This window comes from Gadus macrocephalus, chromosome 4 (assembly GCF_031168955.1).
Source record: "Gadus macrocephalus chromosome 4, ASM3116895v1".
Lineage (NCBI taxonomy): Eukaryota > Metazoa > Chordata > Actinopteri > Gadiformes > Gadidae > Gadus > Gadus macrocephalus.
The window spans coordinates 2,154,749-2,182,505 of record NC_082385.1 but is presented as its reverse complement, the minus strand read 5'-3'; the positions used below and the strand labels follow the sequence as shown (position 1 = coordinate 2,182,505).

General features: G+C 50.2%; 1 long non-coding RNA gene across 1 annotated transcript in view; it reads right to left on the bottom strand.

The window, feature by feature from the left end:
- LOC132455603 (uncharacterized) overlaps positions 1–27,757 on the bottom strand; it is a 46,369-nt gene that overhangs the window by 8,647 nt on the left and 9,965 nt on the right. Inside the window, exon 2 of the long non-coding RNA XR_009525304.1 lies at positions 5,471–5,524. This is a non-coding gene — a long non-coding RNA (uncharacterized LOC132455603). The remainder of the gene's footprint in view (positions 1–5,470; positions 5,525–27,757) is intronic.

The window sequence follows — 27,757 nt, the reverse complement described above, 5'->3', positions numbered from 1 at the left end:
ATTGTTGTGTGTCTGTGTGTGTTCGAGGTCGTCGTCGTATTTCACAGCGAGGCAACAGTTAGCCGCGACGGCGAGTCCCAGAGCGCTTAGCGAACAATTAGCTAAAAGCCGAGCCAACGACAACCACAACAGCATCGGGCTAATGTAGCACTCCTAGCACAGGCACACAGTCCTCTGGGGGTCCGGCAGTTAAAAACCCATTGCCTGTCGTGGACTTCAGCTCATAGCCTAGCCTCGCATAAAAATAAAAAACAGCACAACTGCAGCAATAAAGCACCTGGATGGGGAGAATTATAGATATATTGGGCGGCAATACCAGAGGCGCTAGCCAGCCGTTTAGCTAGAATACTCGCGGTGGTCGTTGGCTGGGAATGGGGTGGTGGTGCTTAAAAATAAATATGATACGATGCATCATCATCAGACTGAGGAAAAACTAAAATGTGCCTCAATTCAGAGACTGGCTTCTATTACATCCCCTGTGTGTGTGTGTGTGTGTGTGTGTGTGTGTGTGTGTGTGTGTGTGTGTGTGTGTGTGTGTGTGTGTGTGTGTGTGTGTGTGTGTGTGTGTGTGTGTTCTTCACACCCCCCCTTAAAACAACTATCGGTAGGTGTAAAGTATGCACCCTTCTCTACCTCCCTCTTCCTCTTTTACCTCGCTGCCGTGAGGAAACGAAACACCCACTCACGCTAAGTACATAATAAAAAGGCTGAAGCCCATATGAGGGTAAGCTCTAATCAGGACTGCATTCAGGCGCACTGAATGGGGAACAGATTCTCGCCTCGCGTCGCAGACGAGCCGGCAGCAAAACGGCGGGAAGAGAGAAGGGAAGAGAGAAGGAAAGAGCGAAGGGAAGATCGAAGGGAAGAGAGAAGGGAAGAGAGAAGGAAAGAGCGAAGGGAAGAGCGAAGGGAAGAGCGAAGGGAAGAGAGAAGGGAAGAGAGAAGGAAACAGCGAAGGGAAGAGAGAAGGGAAGAGCCAAGGGAAGAGAGAAGGAAACAGCGAAGGGAAGAGCGAAGGGAAGAGCGAAGGGAAGGTCGAAGGGAAGAGCGAAAGAAAGAGCGAAGGGAAGAGCGAAGGGAAGAGCGAAGGGAAGAGAGAAGGGAAGAGCGAGGGGAAGAGCGAAGGGAAGAGCGAAGGGAAGAGCGAAGGGAAGAGCGAAGGGAAGAGCGAAGGGAAGAGCGAAGGGAAGATCGAAGGGAAGAGCGAAGGGAAGAGCGAAGGGAAGAGCGAAGGGAAGAGCGAAGGGAAGAGCGAAGGGAAGAGCGAAGGGAAGAGCGAAGGGAAGAGCGAAGGGAAGATCGAAGGGAAGAGCGAAGGGAAGAGCGAAGGGAAGATCGAAGGGAAGAGCGAAGGGAAGATCGAAGGGAAGATCGAAGGGAAGAGCGAAGGGAAGAGAGAAGGGAAGAGCGAAGGGAAGGGCGAAGGGAAGATCGAAGGGAAGAGCGAAGGGAAGAGCGAAGGGAAGATCGAAGGGAAGAACGGAGGGAAGAGAGAAGGGAAGAGCGAAGGGAAGGGCGAAGGGAAGATCGAAGGGAAGAGCGAAGGGAAGGGCGAAGGGAAGACAGGGTGCTGCCACAGTGTGTTGTGATTTGATAAAATCGATACAAATATTTAACCGGGTTTGGATTCGGCGATGGAACGTACGTGGACCCGCACTCCATCTCGCGGACGGCCGACATAATCAACCCGTGGTGGCGGTAAATCTGGCGTGTTTAAGCCGTCATAGTAAAGCGTGGCTCCCCCCAGCCGTTTGACTGCTGCCGAGAGCAGGCGCCTGGGCAGGTAAATCACGAGAATGAAGCTAGTGTTTTTTTTTATTCTTTATTTATTTATTGAGTTATTTCGGATTTTATGACCGACAGGTAGACCCTTGCAGTGCTGCGAGACACAGTATACATTACAATCTCGTTCTGTGTGTTTCTAGGTTGAGATATGGGAGGTGGGGGTTCATAAATCATATTGACTGATACGTTAAAAAAAAAGCCCCAGGTACACGCTAGTACGGAATAACAATGTGGGAAATACAAGCTTTTAATCCCACTGGACCTACGAGTTGTTAGAAGACTAGCAGCAGTGCAATCATGCTCCTACAATTGACTTTGTCCAGCCCCTAAAACAAAGCTCAATACATCTGGGTGTGAATGGGAGTGAGAACCTTTGTCAAAGACAATTATGACAGAAATGGGGGCATATCGCGTGTGCAAATTGTAAAATCCCCAAAAAGCAGGATTTCTGTGGTTCGGGGTTCGCTGAGGAGAATGAATACTGAATGAACATCTGTTCGCTGTTCATCGGGCGTATTATTTCTCAGACTGGGGCCCCGGACCGAAATGAGGGCCGTAGACTCAATTGGCAATTTCACTTCCAATCCCGGTGTCGCTACCCCACGATAACGGCCGTCGAGTCTCCATTTGAGTATTCGGTCACAAAATAAGTTTTCATTTTCTCAGCTTTATAAAAAGGGACTTTCCCTTTCCCAAGTCCGTCAAACGTTTGACTCAAGGACGTAGGTTAATCTATCATGGCCCGTCGGATTCTAAAATCACGATACAATCACATTTTCTCCAGGACGTTTTGTCTTGCCTTAAAAACGTCCCCGTTTGAAAACACGTTATCCATCTTGATATCTTACTCGGGAACGCATCACGTTTCCTCTCCGAAGTCCCTCAAACTCCATGAGCCTGGGTTTGAGATTGCTGTGCCGGAGATGGGGTTGGCTGGGGAGACGATAGCATATGGATAACGTTAATATTGTGAGCGAGTTATCTGTCCCGTGACACTCCCGGGAATCAACATCTGCGCTCAAGCTTGGAAAAACACGTTCTTCTGTCGAACCGGGAACGGAAACGGAACGCTTGTTGACTATAGTGCATGCCGGCCCCAACTTCCCATGGAGGGGTGGGTGTGTGTGTGTGTGTGTGTGTGTGTGTGTGTGTGTGTGTGTGTGTGTGTGTGTGTGTGTGTGTGTGTGTGTGTGTGTGTGTGTGTGTGTTGAGCCAGGTTTCTCAGCTGCGGTTTACCTCCGGGACGCTGAGAACACCCACGCACACACACACACACACACATGTGCTTGTGACTTGTGGATGTGTGTGAGAGCGTGTGTGTGTGTGTGTGTGTGTGTGTGTGTGTTTTTCGGTGTGTGGATGTGTTTGTTTGCCTGAGGGTATAACTGATATACAGGTGGCAGCAGTGTGTGTGTGCGTGTGCGTGCGCGCGCGTGTGTGTGCGCGTGCGTTAGACTGAATGAATTAAACTACAGGAAACATAGGTAAACATCACATTTCTAGCGATGGAGGAGGCGGTTGAGTCTCTGGTGATGGAGGGTGATGTTGACGGAGTAACTGATGGTCCTGGGGGTGGTGGTGGGTGGGTGGGTGGGTGATGGAGGAGCTGGGTCTGCTTCTGTGGTTGGTGGAGTAGGTGGAGGAGTGAGAGGGGGGGGGGTCTTATTAGTGGTGTGTGATGGAGGTGGTGGAGGAGAGGGAGGAGGTTTGTGGATAGTGGGTGACGGAGGTGGTGGAGGAGGAGGGGGGGGGGGGGGGTAGTCTGTTCGCAGTGGGTGACGTAGGCCTCTAGCCCCACCCAAAGAGACAACGTCAGGTCATCAACTTTTAAACGTGCTGCTTAGCGAGCCAGGCAGCAGCGTCGGCAATTTGTCGTTCATGAAAGCGAGACCAAAGGATAATTCACAGGGAATTATGCATGCGCCGACTCTCCCGGCCACATCCCACACGTCCCTGGATCGGCCAATTAGAGAGGAGGACATAAGGGAGGGAAGTGTGCAGGACCGACGAGAGTTTTATTCCCGCACTTCAGACTCAACGACACACCCTGCAACGTCAGCGACACAGCAAACAAGTGAACCCCCTCTTTAAGACGCTCGTAAACCTCCGCCACGCACCGTAAAAGCAGTGTTGGAATCGTCTCAGTTCAACATTTCATAGCGTGTGTGTGTGTGTGCGTGTGTGTGTGTGCGTGTGTGTCGACTGTGTGGATGTTTGCGTACCGTTTGCGTGCGTCTACATTTGGTGTGCATGTATGTGCGTTTCACGTGCGTGTGTGCGCGTACGGCATATTAGGGACGTGCTATGGAGACTCATTAGCTACAAGACGATGGACAATTTCATCGCTGTTGATGTGAGAACACGTCGGGGAATTCACAGCTCACGGCCGCCTCAAAACACACCTGCACTATAACCGTCTCCCCCTCCCGGGCACACACCCGCGGTTGGTGTGTCCGGGTCTGAAGGCAATGGCCGCACGACAGGACACAGGTTGAAAGGCCCTTCCTTTTACAAGTGAACGACTTCCCGAAACAGCCCGGCTATCTGACTTCATATCCCGGCGGGGACACATATCCCTCAGCCAATAGGCTCACTCCGACATTTACAAGGCTGTAAAGTGTCGGACCTGTGTGTGTGTGTGTGTGTGTGTGTGTGTGTGTGTGTGTGTGTGTGTGTGTGTGTGTGTGTGTGTGTGTGTGTGTGTGTGTGTGTGTGTGTGTGTGTGTGTGTGTGTGTGTGTGTGTGTGTGTGTGTGTGTGTGTGTGTGTGTCTGTGTGTGTCTGTATGTGTGTTTTGTCCAAATAGATCATGAGCATTGCGTTGTTGTTTTCAGTTCTGTTGATGCAGCTTAGAGTCGAATAAACTGCCACCAAGAGGACTTTTACAGGAGTCTTCCGAAGGAATTCATTACGTGATGTAATAAATGTGCTTCTACGACCAGTGGGGGAGAACAAGAGAGAGCGATAGAGAGACGTAGAGGGAGAGAGGCGAGTCGGTGAGACAGAGAGAGAGAGAGCGGCCAACCAACATCGGAATGCGCTAGGGAATCACAGTTGCATAGAAGGAAGGTCTGGAGTCTAAAAGGAGATCTGGAACTGGTGGCGTAACATCACCCCTTTAACGTGTGTGCGCTTCTGTCTAATGGCGCGTTTCCACTGCAGGGTGGACCCGGACGGAGCCGTACTCGTTTTGCCCTCGTCTTCAGTGCTCCTCCGTTGGGGTACTGAGACGCCTTAAAGGGTGCCGGAAAATTCGAGCTACACACCCCCTCCGTTGATTGGTCGACAGAATCGTCACTTCCGGGCGACGTGGGGATAAAAAACAAACAAACAGTAGCCTCGAGGTATTTATTCTTTACAATGAACATGTCGCGTAAAACGCTTGCTTGGGCGAACAAGGAGGTGGAGACGTTCGTCTGCATTCTTGGGGAGGAAGACGTTGTTTACGATGTTTACGTAGCTGCCGCGGCGATCGACATCCGGCCTACCACAAAGGGTACTGTCGGCGGTGGAAACGCGACCTCGGAACTGAGCTGGGCTATACCGCCCCCTCCCTACCGCACCTTTGCGATCCGATCCGTTCCGCACCCTGCAGTGGAAACGCGGCATATAGCGCGAGGCTCTCGTCTGTGTGTCCACCGGGACCCCTCAGATTGCCCCCCAGAGCCCAGGCCGTCTCCCCTCACCTGTTTGGCGTCGCAGGGCGGATCTCCGGTGACGAGAACGGCCTCAGTCCTCTCCTGGTGAACAGAAAAAACAAAAAGGGGAGATTGGTTATAGATTCAGAGTTGGGTTAGCAAGACATGCTAACGGAAGCTACGCTAGCTCCCGCGTTGCGTTGGTGTGGAGGTCCATAAAACGGACTATCACGATCATCCATTATAACTATCGCAATAAAGAACAATCTCCATCTTCTGCCATTTTAAAGACCCCCAGCCCCCAACGAGGAAGCTAGCTTAGCTTCCTCATTGGCGTGTTTGTGGGCAACTATAAAATGGCGGACTACGGAGATTATTCTTTATTACGGTTGGCGTCGTTAAGGGGGTTTCGTAAGCCTCTAATTAGTGTTCTCCGTGTGCTTCTTCAGGAGCGCGAGGGCCGGGTCGTATCAGCCGATTAACGGCGGCGGTGGGATCTGACCTCGGTGCGATTGCACTTTGTGTAAAACAGTGAAATAATCAGATGAGCGCCGGGGCTCACAGCAGGGCGACCGAAGCGCTCCGCACATAAAACCGCAACGAGCGCCCAAGGTGGAGCCAAGACTCACCAGACGACCATAAACACATAAAGAGAGGGGCGGGATAATTTATGCGTAAGCACACACGTGTTGAGACACACGCGCGTTGGAACAGACACACGTTGAACACACACAAACACACACACAAACACAAACATTCAGAAACAGACGCACACAAAGTGACACACAAACACTGACTGACAAACCCACTCACACACACACTGAACAAGACACAGACGCACAGAAACAAAAACACACTAAGACAGACAAACACACACTGACTGACAAACACACACGCACACAGACTGACACAGACACATAGAAACACACACACACAAACACAGAAACAGAAACATACATACACACAGAAACACAGGTCGGGACTAAACGCATGAACCACGTGCACGCAAGCACTGGTTCGCTCACAGCTAAACCTAATTACACTTAATGGCCACAGCAAAGCACTCGCCCAAGTGTCTCTCTGTCTCTCTCTCTCTCTCTCTCTCCCTCTAACAGTCTCTCCGTCTCTCTCTCCATGTTTTTTCCATGACTCAGTCCAATCAGGGCTGCTTAAGTGCTCCGTGTAATCTAGAACCAACTAATCAAGTGCCTATGCTCCTAATCAATCCCCGCAGTCACGACGATTCAGGCTCGGCGGGTAATCAATCCCAGAGTGGAACTAGTTTTGTTCTCGCGTCGTCGACGTTGGCAGCCTGCGCTCGCCCCGCCGCGAATAAAATAAACACGACAAGCAGAGTAGAGAGGAAGTGGTGGTAGAGACCTGTCAAATGCCGGTGAGGGGGGGGGGGTATTTCCCCTGAGTCCCCCCTGGTGACCCGGCCCGGGCAGTGTTGAGGGATTCCAACACTGAACCGTTTTCCTATCCTGGACACTTAATGGACTGCATTCATACATCGCTTTTCTAACCAGTGGCCACTCAAAGCACTTTACAATACTGCTTCACATTCACCCATTCATGCACGCGCCGACGGCGGCGTCAACCACGTGAGCAGTGAGCAGCTCGTCGGGAGCAGTCAGGGTGAGGGCGTCTCGCTCAGGGACACCTCTGCCCTCAGCTAGGAGGAGCCGGGGATCGAACCGGCGACCTTCCGGTGACCAGCCGACCCGCTCTACCTCCTGAGCCACACGCCGCCCCAACTTGACCCAGTGCCGTTTCCCAGTGCTGGACCCAGTGCTGGGATGTGGGTGGCGTTCCCGAATCCCAGGGGTCTACTTGACGGGGGTAAACTCGGCGCCGTTTACGTTGGCACTCAGTGGCCGTGGGCGAGTTTCCAGCCATTGCTTGTGACCGCTTCCTTCTTTTCATTTCAATTGTTCAGAGTTTGCACGGGGAAAAACTCCTATGCATGATAAAAAAAAAAGCCACAACTGTGTCTGCGAGCCAGGTGATAGTGGGACTGTTTTTATTTGTTGTATAACTAATAAAACCAAATTGGTTTTCCACAGGATATTCATTTTTCAACACCTCACCCGTTTATTGTGTTTTTTTTCCGCCATTATTCGGCGCAGACTTAATTTCAAGAGTGTGTTACCCTGGGTCGATCGAGTCATGGCTGGATTGCTTTTATTCTATAGAATAAAAAATATATATAGAGCGAGAACAACAAAAATATGAATACAACCTGAAGCAAAACCGTGCAGTAAAAACCTGACCTTGAGTGTATTAACCGCCTTATTGTTGAAATTCTACCCTTGACAAACTCTAACGTCAACACAGTCGTACTTGATTTCCCACCGGGCGTTAAACTGGCGAATATCATGACTTCTTTCTTTAGATGTGCATAGGAGTCTGTCCGTCCTTCCTCTATTTTCGTTATGCTGCGTCCCTCTCCGGTGAAGACGCGTCGCTCCCTAATGGAATCCTCTCTCAGGGAGAACAGCCTGAACTGCTGATGGTACCAGGGAGACCGGCTCCGAGCATGACAGAACCTCACACTTTCAATTACAGAGAAGCTTGGAATGTCTCCAGCACTCTGACACGCCTTCATGGAACACTGGCCACTCACACAGCGATGGGGAAGAGTGTGTGTGCGTATGTGTGTGTGCGTGTTAAAGTGTGTTCTAGAGTGTGTGTGTGTGTTCTAGAATGTGTGAGTGTGTGTGTGTGTGTGTGTGTGTGTGTGTTCTAGACAGTGTGTGTGTGTTCTAGACAGTGTGTGTGTGTGTGTGTTAAAGTGTGCGTGTGTGTGTTCGTGTTAAAGTGTGTGTGTGTGTGTGTGCGTGTGCGCGTGTGTGTGTGTGTGTGTGTGTGTGAAACAGTACGTGTTTGAGGGTCTCTTTGTTCAATTAGGAAAGGCCATTAAGGTAACAAATTATGTGTGGGGAAGATAGTGTGAGAGAGAAAGTGTGTGTGTGTGTGAGTTACGGTGTGTGACTGTGTGCATGCCTTCATTACTGTGTGTGTGCAGGCATGTGCGCATGCGCGCATGCACATCCGAGAAACTTCCCTCAACTCTGCCAAACAACGCTGTCTCACTTTAACAAGCAAGGACCTTGTCCTACAGAAAAAAAAAAGAATGAATATATTCAACATATTCAGTCTGAGCTGCCTGTCACCCAGTCGGAATAAAATATCCCTGCAGCTCTATTGACAACGTCTCTGGAATAACTTGATCTCTCGTTACTGAAATGGTGGCCTTGGCTTGAAAAGTGCCCTGGTGCTGTTGATGCTCGTTTAGCCAACCGGGGCTGGGAGTTCAAATCAGTAGTGATGTAGGCCTGCTGGATGGAAATGGTCTTTACGTCCCGAGGGTGGACAGACAGACACACACACACGCACACATGTTGCTGGGGTCCACGACGCACAAGCCCAGGGTTGAGGAACAGAGTTGCCTAGCCCCACACACACACACACACACCGCCAGGATTGCACACACAGACACACACACACACACACACACACACACACACACACACACTGCCAGGGTTGCACACGCATGCGGTGGAATGTGCACAACGCAGACGTGCGTCTAGCCGGTTCCTCTGAGCTCGTTGGTGCTGTACAGTGCTACGCGTACGTCCGCACGGTTTACCAGTCACCCGGTCGCTCAGGGGCCAGGCCTGTAATCGCTTCACGGCAATGATATTGATTCATGGCTTTACATGCAAGCCGCTAATGCAATCAGGACTGTGGCTTGATGCAGAGCTGTCCGTTCGCCCACGGAGAGACGGCCGACAGTCAGACGGTGATATCGGAACGGCAGGAAATATCAACCTAAAACGATGGAGAGGGAGATACAGGTGTGGGGGTGTGTGTGTGTGTGTGTGTGTGTGTGTGTGTGTGTGTGTGTGTGTGTGTGTGTGTGTGTGTGTGTGTGTGTGTGTGTGTGTGTGTGTGTGTGTGTGTTCCTGTAGTCATTCCACTGCTAGGTGCATGTATGCGCGCGGCATACATTTGATGTTGCTTCGTGCGTGTGTGCGCGTGTGTGCGTGTGCGTCAAAGGAGTAACGCAGATGTGAAACGTAGATGCAGTCAGTGTAGACAGGCAAGGGCAGAGGGAAGATCGGAAGGGGGGGAGGGAGAGGGATGGAGGGAGGGAGGGAGGGAGGGAGGGAGAGACATACACAAAGGAAGAAGGGGGACAACCTGCTGGGGTCCGGGGGAGGGAGGGAGGGAGGGGGGAGAGATGACAGGATGAGTAGATGACAGGCTTACAGACCGGATAAGAGCGTGGGGGGGTTATTGGGCAATTGATGGCAGGGCGGGATCAGACAGAGGTCCCCCAGGACGGAGGGAAAATACATGTTAAGAGAACAAAGGGTGGAAGATAGATGGTAAAGGGTTTATGAATGAGATATCTGTGTACGTGTGTGTGTGTGTGTACGTGTGTACGTGTACGTGTACGTGTGTGTGTGTGTGTGTGTGTGTGCGCGTGTGCGCGTGTATGTGTCCGTGTTTGTATGTATGTGTGCGCATGTATGTGTGTGTCTGTGTCCGTATGCGTGTGTGTCTGTGTGCGTGTCAGTGTATGCGTGTGTCTGTGTCAGTGTATGCGTGTGTCTGTGTCAGTGTGTGTGACTGACTGAATGTGTGTGTGCGTCTGACTTGTGCGTCTGACTCGTGTGTCTGTGACACAGCCAAGATACAAGATAAGGCTGTGCGCATGAAACGCACGCATTCTTTGCATTCCTCCACCCTTCAGATCAGTTATTTTGGCGTCGGGAGACGGTGAAGGAAAGTGAGCGAGAGAGGGGGGGAGGGGCGGTGATAGGAGGGAGCTAAACATAACCCCACCCTTAAGATGAACACACGCCATCAATGTAACACAATACACACCCTGGGGAAAGGGGGAGGGAGACGGGGGGGGGGGGGGGAGAGGGAGGCAGCGTGGGGGTTAGGAGTTATGGGCCAGCCGAAAAAAGAGAGGGAGAGAGAAAGAGAAAGAAAGAGAGCAATTGCAAACTGAAAGAGATAGAAATAGAGAGAGCAAAGTGAAAGAGAGCAAGCTAGGGGTTAGGAGGAGGGAGAGCGAGGTGGGGAGGTAATATGTTATGGGTCAGCTGGAAAGCAAGGGAGGGGGGGGGGGGGGGGAAGAGAGAGAGAGAGAGAGAGAGAGAGAGAGAGAGAGAGAGAGAGAGAGAGAGAGAGAGAGAGAGAGAGAGAGAGAGAGAGAGAGAGAGAGAGAATTATAGAGGTGGGGGTGGGCAGGCAGACAGGCATTATGGGTCGGGGAGAGAGAGAGAAATTGGAAGCATAAACATGTGGACAGTAATGGGGCTGTTCATACAGAAAAGGATGTGTGCAAATCACCCACACACCAAGGTGACCATGGCAGACCAAACTGCCACCACAGGGTAATTGGTGAGGTTGCCAACGATTCGTTTGGTTGCCCGTTCATTTTTTAACGATAATTTATGACAGTTTTTATGACACACACATACCAACACCCATACACACACACACACACACACATAGCTCACCTTCACGGACGCAGGCTACCAAACACACATACACAGACTAACACACACGCACACACATACATACAAGGATAAAGACTGAGCGGGAAAGACAACTGAAGATTAGGTGTGTGAGGGTAGAAGAGAGAGAAAGAGAATCACACACACAACACACACACACAACGTACACACACACGCTTTTAAATCAGGAGCAATATAGTTTTTTGTAGGGGCCGTCTCTCGCGCTCAACTGGCTAAAAATAAAATAATAAATTCTGAGTAAGGTCAATAGAGACTGTGTTTCACAAAACTGAATGAGAAACCTATATGGGCTGAGTGTGTGTGTGTGTGTGTGTGTGTGTGTGTGTGTGTGTGTGTGTGTGTGTGTGTGTGTGTGTGTGTGTGTGTGTGAGATCATTGTACGGTACTGCATTTTGCTTGTGCAAGTGGAACTTATTTACAATGCAGTATACAACACAGCTGAGCTGCCCGTGTGTGTGTGTGTGCGTGGAGCTGCCCGTGTGTGTGTGTATTGCGGCCCAGTGTGCAATGCAGCAGAAAGGACCAGCGACCAGGTGCCAGGACACACTGCCTTAACTGGGGATAATCAGGCATTAGCATCCGTCACCACAGAGCCCTTCCACACACACACACACACACACACACACACACACACACACACACACACACACACACACACACACACACACACACACACACACACACACACACACACACACACACACACACACACACACACACACACACACAGGCTACTGGTCAGGTCAGGCTGGAGACTGCCACTGAGTGAGTGAACGAGAGGGTGAACGAGTGGGTGAACGAGAGGGTGAACGAGTGGGTGAACGAGAGGGTGAACGAGTGGGTGAACGAGTGAATGGATGAACGAGTGAGTGGATGAACGAGTGAATGTACGAGTGAATGAGTGAGTGTGTGGATGAGTGAGAGGGTGAGTAAATGAGTACGTGAGTGAGATGGGGAATGAGTGAGACTACAAGTGAGGATTTGGGAACAGCGAGCCAGAAAGAGCACAGCACCAGTTTGAACACATCATGTAAACTAGACCAGTCGAAGGCACTTCTCTCGTGTTCAGAGCGCACCGAAACATCATACGTGTATCGCGTGGAATAAGGACCACGTAATCATGAGACACAAACACTGTCTGCTGCAATAACAGAACGTGACCTCAGATCGACACAGTTCTGCCTATTCGCATGGAAACTGGAACTTCTTGTTGTTTTACGACGAACAAAACATTGCGAAAAACAAAACCACTTCCCTTTCGATCTCCCTCACAGTCATGTGGTGGGAAAGTTCTGCAAACACAAACGATTCCCAATCCCTCTTCCACACAGCTATGCATACATACATTTTAAATGGAATGATATCCCTGGTTTTCCGGTCTCCGTCCGGGTCTGATAAGATCACAAGGTTAAGAGGACCATAGCGGTCCCGAGACGAGGCGAGTTTACAGGAGATCTAACTCCACACGAATACCTGATGGGAATAGGCCATGGAGGCACCCGAAAGAGGAGGGGAAAACGTTGATGTTTGGACTCAGAAAAACTGTCCGACCGTGATAGCCATCGCTCCGACGGCAAGGAATGTCAGTGTTTACGTCGAACATGTTTTGGTGCAGAGACGATATGAGACGGTACGTTTTTTTATCATTTGTGCAGGGATGATCAGAAGAAAAATCTCAACATCGAAGACGTGCTTCTTTTATAATTCATAGTGATCCATCAGAGTATGTCAACAACAACCACAGCAGCAGCAACCGCGTCTGAAAAGATGGGAGATAGCCCTCTGAACATCTAGAAGCGAGATGAATCAAGCAATGCAGAGCCTCTTCGAGCGCCCATTACTACGGATGGTGTAGTTTCTTAATCGTTACGTGTTGATTACATCATTTAATGCCTAGGGGGGGGAGGGGGGGGATATTATGTGCAACGGCGCGTACAGAAACGCAATCCAAGAACTTTGGCGTTCCCATGGCTTCTGTGTATCCTTATTTCATCGCTATCTCTATCCAATCCCATTACAGGGAATCCCGTGATCCACGGCGGAACGGCGACGCGGAGAAGCAAAGGGGAGAGAAAAGGCCAGCTTCCGCCGAGGGAGCGGGATTAGCCGGCTGAACGCTGAACGCCCGGTGCGAGGACACGAGTCCCCCGTACGGCGGGGCTGATCGGCGGACCCGATAACGAGGCCGGGGGAGATGTGAGGACCTTTGAAAGCTTGGATCCCTCGGCAGACGGGACGGGGGGGGGGGGAGATGGAAATCGGGGTCGGTTCTGTTCCGCGCCGTGTGGCTACACAGACCCTGGCAGGATTCCCCTCGGATGGGAAGAATAAGCCCTACAAAAAGAGATGAAGGATGAGAGAGGAGGCTGGAAAGAGGGGGATGTTTGGCTCCGCGATTGGTGGAGGCATGGAGATCTGACTGGTCTCGCCCGGCGTGGTAAAGGCATGTCCCCGTCCCCCCCCCGTCCCCACGGGGACTTTTGGGATTTCGTTCCCGTGAAATCCTGAGGAAAAACATGTCTGGCATGATTTTTACCCTCAGAGTTACACAGCAGTGGTGTGTTTCAGAGAAGTCAGGGTCAGGGTGTTGACAAAGTTTGCGTCCGACTTTATCGAGAAGACGCGTGTTCAGCCCAGCTTGTTCTGGGGGTCGGGACTCAGACCTCCTGCTGTGAACGGCCAAAACAACGGCAACAAGGGGTCAAAGTTCAGCTGAATCAGCCTTCCACTGAAAACATGGAATGACGATGCAGGGCATAGCGTCCGTTTTCCTATAAAAGGCCGCTAAGAGGCTTAAGTGGGCTCCAGGCAGTTACGCGTCGTACAATGAATCCAAGTCCGGTGATGAATATAGTTTGAGAATTTTATTGCTGCAGACCGAATGACAATTGATGAATGAAAACATGGTTGTTTGACGATGACAACGACGACGACGACGACGACGGTAAACAGAAAATATAATCAGGTGCGCCACTAACCCCCTTTTTCCCCGCGCTCCCCTGATCTGACTGCCCAGGTATATAGATTAAGCCACACCCATGTGTCAATCAAACGGAAGTGACATGATCCAAAACAGTGTGACTAACCTTTCAAAATAAACAATAAACAAACAGACCAAATATGCATTTTGGCCCCTACACAGGGAATTACTGCGCTTCATGAACTGATGTGAAGCTCTGAACTGAGATCCAGGTCAAATCTGCGGTTTCTTTGGCTGTTTTGTGGGTCCTTTGATTCAGTTTCTCTGCCGTCCACACGACATGGTACAAAGAGGATCAGCCTGGCTTTGATCGCGCTTGCCTTGATGGAATCTTTAATTTTACAAAATGCCTCGAAGCCAATGTTGCTGATCAGGGTTGCTCCGTGCGAGGGTGGAGCTGTTGACCCTGTATATATTAAAAACACACCCATTTGTAACCTCAAACATTCTATATTCATAAAGGCAGCATTGTGTCTGACACACACACACACACACCCACACACTGACACACATTGACACACAGAAATTGGAAATGCAGCTTATTTCCATAATGTAAGTTCACCAAGTGAAAGTAAAACCTGCCAGCGTCCCCCTGATTCATCACTCCCCCCTCCCCCACTCTATTGTTTTATTTCCCCGGTGGTGGTCTTATTAAATCCCCCCCCGTGTTCCCAACCAAACACCCCGGTCATTCAGAAACTCATTAGAAGGCTGAGCCACCGGGGCACTGGAAAGCTTGCAGTAAAACACGATATTCCGAACATCTGTCTGTCTCCCGGCTTTTCAGATTCGTCCACCAATAAGTCGCAGTTGTAGCAGTGGTTATTCCAAGGACATTATCGTCCCTTCCCCAGAGGTCACATGTGTTGGATTAAGCCACTTGGCACAGGGTCCACAATAAAGGACAGACTTTCACCTGCAACAACGCTCTTGCTTGACCAACGGTTTTATCCGAAGTCACTTAGAGAACTCGGATACAAGCAGGGTGCGGACATCTCGCTGAAGGTGAGGCAGCGGATACAGGGCAGGGAATCAAACCCGGAACCATTCGGCTCAGGGGTCGAACCCTTTTGCTATTGAGCTATCCTTGCCCACGACGGTAGTTCCTAAAGGAGGGGCCGTCTCTCTCCCAGCACACCTGGAAGTGGTCGGACAATAGGATGAAAGGGATCTCTTCAGTTCAGGTCTTATGTAAAATGGTTCCTATGGATTTGATCTCTGAAGACAAAGGAGGAAGGCCAGCTGGTCCAACTAGGGGATTTTTTCCAGCCGTTGTCTGCGGTGAGGTGCACTTGTTTGGGCTGGTCTCCAGTTCACGCTAAACAAACGCCACGGAAGAATGAGAATGGAAAACCGTCGTGGGGAGGAGAGGAGGCTGGGTGTTCCAAAAGGAAAAAAAACGGTATTCCGGGACATCCCCGTTTCGGTTGGAGGGAACGCCTCCGATCGCATACTCATGCATGTACCGCAAAGAGAGCAATGGCCATACATAGCCACACACATTGCACAAAGCAACAAAAACATAAAATGCATGGCGCACCCAGGCACGCACGCAGACACATGCAACCCAGCAGTGGAATGATACCACACACACACACACACACACACACACACACACACACACACACACACACACACACACACACACACACACACACACACACACACACACACACACACACACACACACACACACACACACACACACTTATTATTTAACCGGTAAAGCCCATTTCTGCGCTCCACTCTGACGTAGGTTAATCATCGCGTGACTTCCACATATGCGTGTCTGTGATTTCTTTGATATAATCGCCCGGGCAGGCTTGATAACGGCTTGTGTTTGATGCCTCATTACGTTTTCGTTTGGCGGCTAAGGTGGTGTTACATGGCACAATTGTGCAGGCGGGTTGCAGCAGCATTAGTTTAGTTTGATGTCTTTCCCAGCGCGGAGGGAAAAGAAAGAAAGCGTTCCTGCTCTCTGAGATACCGGCGATGCGGAAGACAGACAGACGGAGAATACGTCGGAATCTGACACTTTGACGGGGAGCGAATGCGACGTTCCCGACCATTCACGAAGGGTATGAGCTTGCTCCGAGAGCCTTCGATGATTTTTGTGACACACTCTTTCTCCGGGAGTTCCCGACTGTCAAAGGGGTTGTTAGGTCTGTACCAAAGAGATCTAGATCGGATCTGACACCTGTGGCATTACATCCTGGCCTTTTCCCGCTTCTGCGTGGAGTTAGCTTAACACGCCCTCCGGGCGTCAACAGAGCTCAACTGTCAAAACCTTTTCTTCCATCTCGTTTTCCCATCTTCTCTCGGCCTCAACCTTCTCTCTTCTGTTCCGTCGGGCTTACGAGACAATCTGCTCTCACATGGCCGGACATCCATCCCTCCTCTTTTCACACCACTCTGGGACTCAGCCATTCGTTTCTAATTGGGACCAGTAGCTGCTGACCTATCTCGGTCAAACTCTGGTAACTCACTCTGACCCTTTGACGAACCCGAAGCAAAAGTGAGTGGAAGTCCTGGGGAAGAGTCCTCCAGCATAGACTGATAAAACAGGCCATGTAACAGTGAACTCAATGACACACACACACACACACACACACACAAACAAACACTTCCTGTGCATGAAGCAACACAAACAGAATATATGAGACACACACACACACTGGGCATAGTGCAAAACATACATATAAGGTTTGACACACACACACACACACACACAGTACTGTGCATGATGCAACAAAAACATAACATGTATGGCACACAGACATACACATGCTACTGTGCATGAAACAGAAAGCCCAGAAGTGGAATGACCACACACACACACACACACACACACACACACACACACACACACACACACACACACACACACACACACACACACACACACACACACACACACACACACACACACACACACACACACACACACACACACCCCTCCCGACTGCCAAGTCATATTGAATGCCGCGTCGCGGCGGCTTATAGCTTATTGTACATCGCGGAGGCGAAGGGGCACAGCCAGAGGAGATGGAATCTCTCGTACTCCATTAGCGCCCGGAGGCAAGGCACCGCGAGAACATCTCATTGAATCCAATTTATGTGGCGCACTTGACAGCTCAAGCTAACGGCTAGCTTTTGGAAAATAAAATGGAATAGGTGGAGCGTCTGCCCGATGTTTTTCGGTTGATTTATCGGGTTTTGACATAGTTATGGGAGGAAGATTTGTCGCAAAGAGTTGGTTGACGGTTGAGTGTGACATTAAAGGCAGCTATATGAAAGGATTTAATGCTTAACAGTACCTATAGATTAATAAATATATGCGCACACAACGTATAAACATTTTTAATTTCCCTTATATCTCCCTTATTTCCCTTAGCTTATCGGCACGGCTGCTAATGAAAGCTACAGGAGTATGAAAGTGTCGAGACAGACAGAGAGAAGAAGCGAGAGTGAGGGTGAGAGTGGGAGAGAACGAGAGAGTGAGAGAATGAGAGATAGTGCTATGGACTGCAATGTTTTCTGCTTTCTTGTCTGTGCCAAGTTGGTAATAATAGCAGCCGTGACCTTAATTTACAGAGGTACACCTGAAAACAATACAAACAAAAAAATCCACTCACACAAAACACACACAAACCAATTTGTCATGATTGGCAATCCGCTGGCTTCGGGTGACCCTAATTTTCACAAACTGCCATGAAAAAGAATGAAGGAAAAAAACAGAAAGGAGGAGAGAAAGATGGCGATAGAGCAAACAAAAAGAGCGACAAATTTGTCAGAGATGGCGGCCAGCTGAAGAGTGAGCGCCACTTTCTTTTGACCTGGTGAAAAATGGCCGACGGCAGAGGTTATTGGGGGGGCCGTCGTAACCACTTCTCTCTGGGGGGTTAATGACAGACCCCTGTTCGCACCGAAAGGCGGGATAGGACTGTTGAAACCCTTTTCACTGCAGACAGAGGAAGGCTCCGTAAATCTTCCTTTTTCTCAGCATGAGCTAGTTTAGGGCTTTTTTAGGCTGTAGCTCGCTAGCAACATCAACAATAATTCATCATCTAGCTAGCTAAAAAAAAGGGAAGAAGAGAATGATGGCGACAGAGAAGAACAAAAAGAGCACCAAATCTGTCAGAGATGGCGTGTGGAAGAAGAGTCAGAGAGTGAGATGATGATTCGATGTTGATAAGCGGCTTCCAGAGGGATCACACCGTGACAAAATAATCCAATGAAGACCTGAATTACTACAAAATATATTTGGGTATTTCTTATCCATCGTTAAAAAAACACTTCTCCTTCGGGTTTTAACCTGTTGAACCTCAGTAGGATTCTACGGTTGTAATTGGGTTGCTAATCTTAGATTTCCCCAACGCTAATTAGACACGATTGGAGCTAATCAGAGAGGTCTCCAAAGGAACTAAATAAACACGGCCGTGTGCGAATAAACAGAACGCCTGTGGAGGATTTCACAACAGCGCAGGAAATGGCTGCCGATCATTACTTGGAGAGGGCGGGGGGGGGGGGTTTGACGGAACATAACGCCAGATTAGAACTGACAAGTGCTCAGTCTTCGCCATCTGGCTCTCTCTCCGGGCGTCGTAGGCGTCAGAAGCGTCATGGGAGAACAACGCGAGTTAAAGAAATACATTGTGTTTTTTTTATTTTTTTTAATTATTCATGAATTTTCCAAATTTTTACAATTTAAACTCCGCTTTTACATCCTGGTTGATTTGTTTCATTTGCATAAGCGTGTGCGTCCATGCTTGTGTGCATGTGTACAGCTATAAGTTGTTTATTATGCTGTCTGTATATGCGTGTATATACATATATTACAAGTATTTGATGGCCCCTCGTGGACACTGCATGACCTTTGTTTAGTCCCCTTCTTTGAAAAGCAATGAATTATGAATGAAACCAATGAGTTGTTCTAAAGCCTTCACGCTACTTGGCTTTTATGGTCCGTTTCTGCCACAAATTTGTGAAACCATCAATTCCTAATCCGAGCCACGAAAAGAAAAAGACTTCTCCCTAACTTCTCCCAGACCTCTCACTCAATGATGAAACAAAGGCACTTCTTCACCATCCTTAACTCCCGTCTCTCCTCGTCTTCTCACTCTGGGTTCGCCTGGGTAAGGCGGCTACGCCGGAGGAGTTTCAAAAGCGACCTCAAAAAAATCTTTGCGGATATCAATTCAACTGTTCCCCTCCCTTTGTTGAACCTTCCCCGTGTGAATGCGTTATCTCCCAGAAACACAGGAACATGACACAATACAACCAGGCCCATCGACAACACCACAGGGTTAATTAGTGGAATCTCCCGCTCTCTCACTGTCTCTCTCACTGTCTCTCTCACCGTCTCTCTCACCGTCTCTCTCACCGTCTCTCTCGCTCTCATTTTTGAGTGCTGCTAATTCATTAAGTCTTGTTGATTATGAACATTGTTGTTACATAAGCCGCTTTGAATAATTTCCTTCCTCTCATTTTGATTATCTGCCTGAAAAACATAATTAATCTGTAATATAGCGCTTTTCAAGGTACCCTAGGCGCTTTAAATAGTGTGTGTGTGTGTGTGTGTGTGTGTGTGTGTGTGTGTGTGAGAGAGAGAGAGTGTGGTACAGAGTTCAACCCTTATCAACAGAAAGCAATAAGTAGGACAGACAGAGAGAGAGAGACAGAGACAGAGAGACAGAGACAGAGAGAGAGACAGAGAGAGAGAGAGAGAGAGAGAGAGAGAGACCCAAGGGGAAAAAGGCGAAAGAGTGTGCAGAAGAGGGCGAGGGAGTGTGAAGGTAAGGGTTTGGGCCAAGGGGAGAGGAGTGGGAGGTCAGAGTGAGACAGTGAGCGCACTGAGCGTAGCGCTGGGCGGCGGCTCCGTTCCAGTCGGCGAGGCCTCGCCGCCAAACGCAAACAATGCAAAACCTCCGAGTCATTTCTCCTCCGGAGCCCCGGAAAAAAGAGCGGGAACGAAAGGCAGCGAGAAGGAAAGAAAGAACTGGCTCGTCTCATATCCCCCTCTCTCTCTCCCTCTCTCTCCACGCTCAAGCACTGTTTCCAGCCGGCTGTCTCTCTCTTTCTCTCTCCGTCCGTCTCCAGGTCATGCTTTTTGTCTGTCTCTCTTTATCCCTCCTTCTCCCTTCCATTTTCTCTCTTTCCCTCTCCTCTCCTCTTCTCTCTCTCTCTCCCCTTTTCTTCCTGTCTTTCTCCCTTTATCTCTCTTTCTCCCTCCCTCTTTCCCTCTCCCTCTCTCCCTTTATCTCTCACTCCCTCTCCTTTTTTCGCTCTCTCCCTCTCTCTCTCTCTCTCCCTCTCTCTCCCCCATTTGGACGTTATTTTCTCCAGACCTCTCAAGCCTTCGTTCCCCTCGCTGCCCCATGTGTTTTTCATTCGCCGCGGCGTCGCCGCCTCGCCGCCTCGCCAGCAATCTGAGGGAATCGGTCGGTACCTTTGAAGAGGCCGGGATTCTCCCCCCCCCCCCCGCCTCCCCCCTCCCGCCGCCCCCCGCCGCCGCCTCCCGCCCAGGTCTGATGCAACACTCGACTCTCGCAGCTGAATGTGATTCGCCTCGGCGGACCACTTTTCTACTTCAATAGCAGACGGTCTTGACGACACACAAGCCCCGGTCCAGCGGGACCTGTGTGGTCCCCCCCCCCCCTCCCACGTCGATGGGCTGAATCACAGACGCCCTCTCAGCGTCGGGGCTCTCGACTACCTTTTCGTTTCCAGCGGGCCCCGTTGCCGTGGGAACGAGGCGCCGAGAGGCTGAGAGGCAGGCTGGCCGTTTCAGAGAAGGGGGGGGGGGGGGGGGGGCCGTCGAGGGGCCTTGAGGGGCCTTCGTCTGTACTCGTCGTCCAGCCGTCGGGCCGAGCCTTCGGATTGGTCGTGGGAAGGTTCCGGGGGCGAGGGCGAGGGAGCAGACGCGGTCCTCGGTTGAAGTGGTGCAGCAGGTTGAATATTAGATGCTGTGTTACTTTAGTTCTTGATTATAAACGGCACAGGTATCATTTACTCATCGGTATTTACTCAATGCCCTCGCAGTGCAGTATAATATGGCCTTGCTTGCAGACATCATGGGATTAGTTAACTTCTCAACAACACACAAAGACACACACACACACAAGAGAGACACACACACGCACACACACACAAGAGACACACACACACACAGACACACACACACACGAGAGACACATGCACGCACACACACACACACACACACAAGAGAGAAACACAACACACACGAGACACACACTCACACACACACAAGAGACACACACACAGAGACACACACACACACACACACACAGAGACACACACACACACAGAGACACACACACACACACACACGAGAGACACACGCACGCACACACACACAAGAGACACACACACATAAGAGAGACACACGCACACACACGAGAGACACACACACACACACGAGAGTCACACAAACACACACGAGAGACACACAAACACACACACACACAAGAGACACACACACACAAGAGAGAGACACACACACACACACACACACACACGAGAGAGACACACACACACACACACGAGAGACGCACACACACACACAGAAGAGAGACACACACACCTTCTCCAAGTGGAGCGGACCTGGAGGACTCGTTAACGACAGCTAAGAGAGGAACACAAACGGGCGTGGAGCCGGGCCGGCCCGGTGACGGTGGCTATGCTAATGAGCTGGACCCCGGTACGAGGAGCACAGCTGTTCATCTCCATGGTGACATCAAACAGATTACTCCAGCCAGACTGCTGATAAAAAAACACGTCCTTGACAACCGACCTTCGTGTGTGTGTGTGTGTGTGTGTCTTTGTGTGTCAGAGTGTGTGTGTGTGTTGTGTCGGTGTGTTGATGTATGTGTCAGAGTGAGTGTGTGTGTGTGTGTGTGTGTGTGTGTGTGTGTGTGTGTGTGTGTGTGTGTGTGTGTGTGTGTGTGTGTGTGTGGGTCTGTGTGTCGGTGTCTTGGTGTGTGTTAGAGTGTGTGTGTCGGTGTGTGTGTTCGGGGAGCGCTAACTAGCAAGACAGGGATCATATATTCATATCGCTCTGAATAACAAGTGTGCTCCCACCTCATTTCTTTGTCAAATATAAACCCACACACACGCAAGCACACACACACATACCTCAAAGTTGCAAAGTCCCTATTGTCACACACAGCCCAATTGTTTTAATAGCCATTGCAATGAATGCTTTACAACCTCCAATTATGGCTATAAAAACTATTTTAGACGGTCTTAAAATGTGCAAGGCTACCGTCATCGACTGTTTGCCCTGCTGACGTCGGGGTTATCGTGCCATCTGATTGTTTCACATCCCTTCGAATACTGCCGCATTCCCCGTTTGGAAAAGAAAAATGCAACTGGTTTAAAATAATCCACATTTCCTTCTTCATCCATGGGGTCATTACAACACAGGCATGTGCGAACGACTAGTCTGCGGTTGTGAGCGTGATGGGCGAAAGGACTTTGAGACATGGATCTGTTTAGGTCATCAATTTTGCAATGCCGACATTAATTTGATGGATTGCCGACAAAAGCACAACACACACTGTAATGAGATGCATGGCTCAGCACGGTGCCCCTCCCGCCTGCGGTGTCAGACACATGTGCTCACTCACACACACACACACACACACACACAAACACACAGAGCACACGCACACGCGCACACGATAAGTCTTCAGCTATATCGGCCGACCTCTGTAGCTCTAACTACAACACTTTCTTTCAGGGTCTTCGATTTAGTTCACGTTTTTCAACTAACTTATCGGAACGTGCGCTTTTATTCTTCCGACTTCCAGGCACCCCGCTTCCCTGCTCCCCCGCGGGGCGGCCATGTTTCTCTTCGCAACAAAAGGAACGTCTGAACCCGGAATTCCCGGCTGAGACTTTTACAGACGGCAGCCGTGCCGAGCGACGGCAAGCCCTCGAAATACACGACGACACCACAGCGCTACCGGCGCCAAGCGCTGCGGTCGAGAGCGTCGCGCCGAGAGACAGGAAACCGCCGCGTGTGCTGCGTGCCGCGCAGTGCCGCCATGTTGTTCTGTTTTTGTTGTTGGCGGGGAACGGGGTCGTTAGGAATATGGGAGTGGTGCCAAGCAGGCGGAAAGAGAGGGCCTTCATAATTAATGTCTCGCAGGCGACATAAAACGGGGGGGCGGGCAGGGAGGGGGGGGGGGGGGGGGGGGGAGCGTATCAGCCGTTCCAGAAGACAGACGAGAGGCGCGCGGTAAATCGACGGTTGGTTTCGCCGCCGTCGTACACAACAAGTTATCTCTCAGCGATGGCTTCAAATAGCCTCGATTTGGGTCGGACTCGGAACACTTCCTCCCGTATGCATTTTTCGAGGACAAACACACCACATAATTTACACCCAAACACACGAAGCACACACACATTCAAAACACACTCGCGCATGCACGCAGGGACATGTGCGTAAAAACACACAGTAGTGCACACAGTAACGCATGCACGCAGGGACACAAACACATTCAAAACACTCGCTCACCCACATCCACACATAGGCTACACACTTTAAAAAGCTTTATTCCCCCCCCCCCCCCCCCCCCCTGCCATAGCTCTTCTGAAATTATACGGTGACACTCAAAAGCGTAGACAGGGATTGAGACAATAGGCCCGCATGGTAGGACTGTGTCATCAGCGACGGCCATTAGGCCCAGAATGATCTGCCATCCCGGTTATCAGCCCATTACATGACAGACGGCTCCCATCAAGCATGTGTCTCACTCTGACACACACACACACACACACACAGGTCTTGGGAAGTAGTCGTTGCACAACTTGTTTACACCAAACCAAAAGGGGGAGATTCCAGTATGTGCTGCTACTGTTGTTGGCCTAGGACACGTCGTACACACATGTGCACACACACACACACACACTTGGGCAAATGGCGAGTAAGTTTCCCTGTTGGGAATGAGCCCAGTCTAGATTCTGAGCAGCCATAGCAATACCATTAAGGGTCCACAAGGGGATATTACTGCTGCAAGCGACAGTGGCGTGTACACACACACACACACACACACACACACACACACACACACACACACACACCAAATTGAATTCCAATGAGAAAATATATTATATCTAAATATATTAAAATATTAGCCCTCCTATGAACTCCTCTCCTGCAGCAGTGAGGTATTATCTGTGGCTGCAGGTGAGGCCAGGTGAGAGCTATGATCCCTCATCCTAATGATCCTCACAAAGCTCCCATCCCCAAAGCCCGGGGGGGGGGGGGGGGGGGGGGTAGCATTTCAAAATGCCAGTCAAGTCTTCGTCGCTCACAATGATTTCCCCACCGATACCGAGTGAAAGGTGTATTAAACCGTGACCTTCAGGGGGAATGTAGTCCAAATGACAGCCCCCCCCCACCACCCACTTCCCCCCCGGGACCCCCCCCATGCAACCGGAATCTCCCCGTCAATCAAACATCTCATTCCTAGCATATAAAAAGGTAGCTATGGAAACGGACTGTTGGAAGAAAGGAAGATTAATCCAACACAATGTGGACGACCACCCAGACTTTAAAAAGTCTCAATCTGTCCGACAGTCCTCTGTGGAATCACTTTATTACCGCTATGGAAAACAGCCTTGATTGGATGGCTTTGTTCCGAAGGCTCAGCCAATGACAATCCAGGCACCGATCGATCCGCTGCACAGCTGTGCCAGCAGGCTGTCACCCGTCACCGATACGGTGAGGTGGATTCCCGCGTCGCATTAATCAGCCCCTCCACCAGAGTCCCGTCTGTCTGGTGAAGACTGGGGGCGCCACTTCTGACAACAGTTTATAATAGAGGGCGTGGCCACCAACTTTATGACTGCAGCGGGCAGTAGGTTAAGTACACTGCATGTCCCGTGAAAGTCCACTTATCACGTGTGTCAGTGTTTGTTAAACCAGCTGTGTGTGTGTGTCAGTGTTTGTTAAACCAGCTGTGTGTGTGTGTGTGTGTGTGTGTGTGTGTGTGTGTGTGTGTGTGTGTGTGTGTGTGTGTGTGTGTGTGTGTGTGTGTGTGTGTGTGTGTGTGTGTGTGTGTGTGTGTGTGTGTGTGGGGTTGTGTTTTTTGGCAGGGAATACAGTAGTTTCCATGACTTCACCAATCCCATATGACTGATATTATATTCGTGACGGGGGATCGTCCAAATCTACTGCAAAACGAAACGCCCAGTGAACGGGGAGGAAAATAACGAGAAAACGCCGCCCAAAAAGACTGTGGGGGGAAAAAAAATGAAAACAGACAAGGGGGAAAAAAACAACTCCTCAAGAGAATAACATTTAGAACGAGTTGAAACGAAAGAAGCAAACGTGAAGGAGAAGAGACAGAATGAGAGCAAAAACTATTACAAATAAATCCTGTTCGATCCAGAAAAAGTATGCCTTCCGGACGTCAACCTACCTGTTGATTGCTACATGCTATTGCACGGCGGAGTTATACGATTGGTCCGTTGTTAATGACTGTGCCGTATATGGAGCCTAGCTTAAATGCTAAAGCGTGCCAATACCTTGTGGGGGAATACTGTAACAGCAAAGTACGCACTTTTAAATGACCCGTGTCTCACCATAATCGGAGGGTGAAGCAGAATGACAGAGTGGTAGTAAAAACAAGCTGTCCCTTCTATGCCTGAACGGCTGCCTACACAATAAAAGCTGTCGCTTCACAATAAGAGCGCTCTCACGTTCTCGAGTCGTCGCCTGCTTTAAAAGGGGTTATCGTTCTTAATGGCAGGATTATACGGAGCAATGATGAATTTATTTGGATCAGCCAGTGAGTCAAAACAGACCTGATCTTGGTTCGGTATTTGCCCCTGTGTTTTGATTCAGCCATGGGATTTAACACGATTTTTTTTTGTGCTTTAGGCGGTACTTCCAGATGTGGATCTGCAATAACTCGGCTGCAGGCGAAGGAAATTATGTAGTATAACTAACGTTGCACTGCGATGACCGATTGTCGACCGAAATGACACAGCCAGACGGAAATAAATATCCGCGCGTACACACAACCACACGGTTCGAATTGCAGTTTGATTTCCGAATGCCTTTAATTAGCACCGGAGAGCAAACATGACAAGGACGAGGAACGCACACAACACCACAACCTCAACACAAAGAGACACACCGAGTGTGGAGAACGGAGTGGAGAGGAGAGAGGACTGCCTCCGTCTGTCTGTGAGTGATTGAACATGATCTCGGAGTAGAAACTAAAGGAGGGAGTAATGGGAGGAACAAATAACAAAAGAGAACGAGAAGGGTAGAGACAGGGCGAGCCAGAGAGCGAGAGAGAGAGAGCGACAGCAAGACTGGGAGCGAGAGAGAGTGAGCGATCAGAGGAGAGGGAGGTCAGGGGGGGAGGGAGGATGAGGGAGGGATGGAGGAGGGAGGAGGGAGAGATGGAAGGAGGGAGAGACTGAAGGATCTGGAAAGTAAGAGGGAGGGAAGGGGGGAGAGAAGGATCTAGATAGTAGTAGGAGGGAAGGGGGGAGAGAGAGAGGGAGGGGAAGGGAGGAGAGGGAGAAGGATCTGGATAGAAGGAGGGAGGAGGGAGGGAGAGAGGGAGGGAGGGGAAGGGAGAGAAGGATCTAGATAGTAGGAGGGAAGGGGGGAGAGAGGGAGGGAGGGGGAGGGAGGAGAGGGAGAAGGATCTGGATAGAAGGAGGGAGGGAAGGGGGGAAAAAGAGGGAGGGAGGAGAGGGAGAAGGATCTGGAAGAAGGAGGGAGGGAAGGGGGGAGAGAGGGATGAAGGGGAAGGGAGGGAGCGAGAAGGAGCGGGTGGTGGGAGGGAGGGGGAGAGAGAGAGGGAGGGAGGGGAGGGAGTGAAGGATCTGGATAGCAGGAGGGAGGGAAGGGGGGGGAGGGAGGGGAGGGGAGGGGAGCAGGCCAATGCCATGTGGAGAGAGAGAGAGGCAATGGTTCAACACACAGGAAATGAAGAGAGGAGGAGCGGACAGAAACAAAACGGACACACAAACACACACCAAACAAATGTCAAGCACGGACACCCCCTCTCCCTTTCTGCCACTGTGTGAGTACATGTATTTGCATGAATAAGGGGAAAACAAAGATGCCAATGTAAGCTGTGCTAACACCATACCCCGAGCCAACACACAAACACACAATGAGAACAAATAGAACCAGGGACACACACAAAAACACAGGCATACACAGCCAGTAATGCACACACACACACACACACCTGAGTTGGTTTGGGTCTGCCAGGGGCACACACAAAAACCAGGGACCAACCAGGGACACACACAAAAACACAGGCATACACAGCCAGTAATGCACACACACACACACACACACACACACACACACACACACACACACACACACACACACACACACACACACACACACACACACACACACACACACACACACACACACACACACACACACACACACGTTGGTTTGGGTCTGCGATGATTCTCCATTATGTTTGCTGTACACGTCTGTGTGAAATAATTGCTGTAAATGCTCGATTAAAAATGGAAAAACACGACGGGAAGGCTGAAGGTACCACACAGATTTAGAAAAGCTTGATTTCAGAGTTTTATCCAAAAATGGGCAGCCTCTAATAAGATATGACACGCAATGAGAACCGTGAAGGAGAGCCAAGGTTGGATTATCAGGAGGTCTGGTGGTTCTGATCAGACATCAGAAATCAGGTTTCGGGCGAGAGGGGGAGGGCGAGAGAGACATTAAGAGGAAAGGTAGAGACACATCAAGTAGTAAGAGGGAGA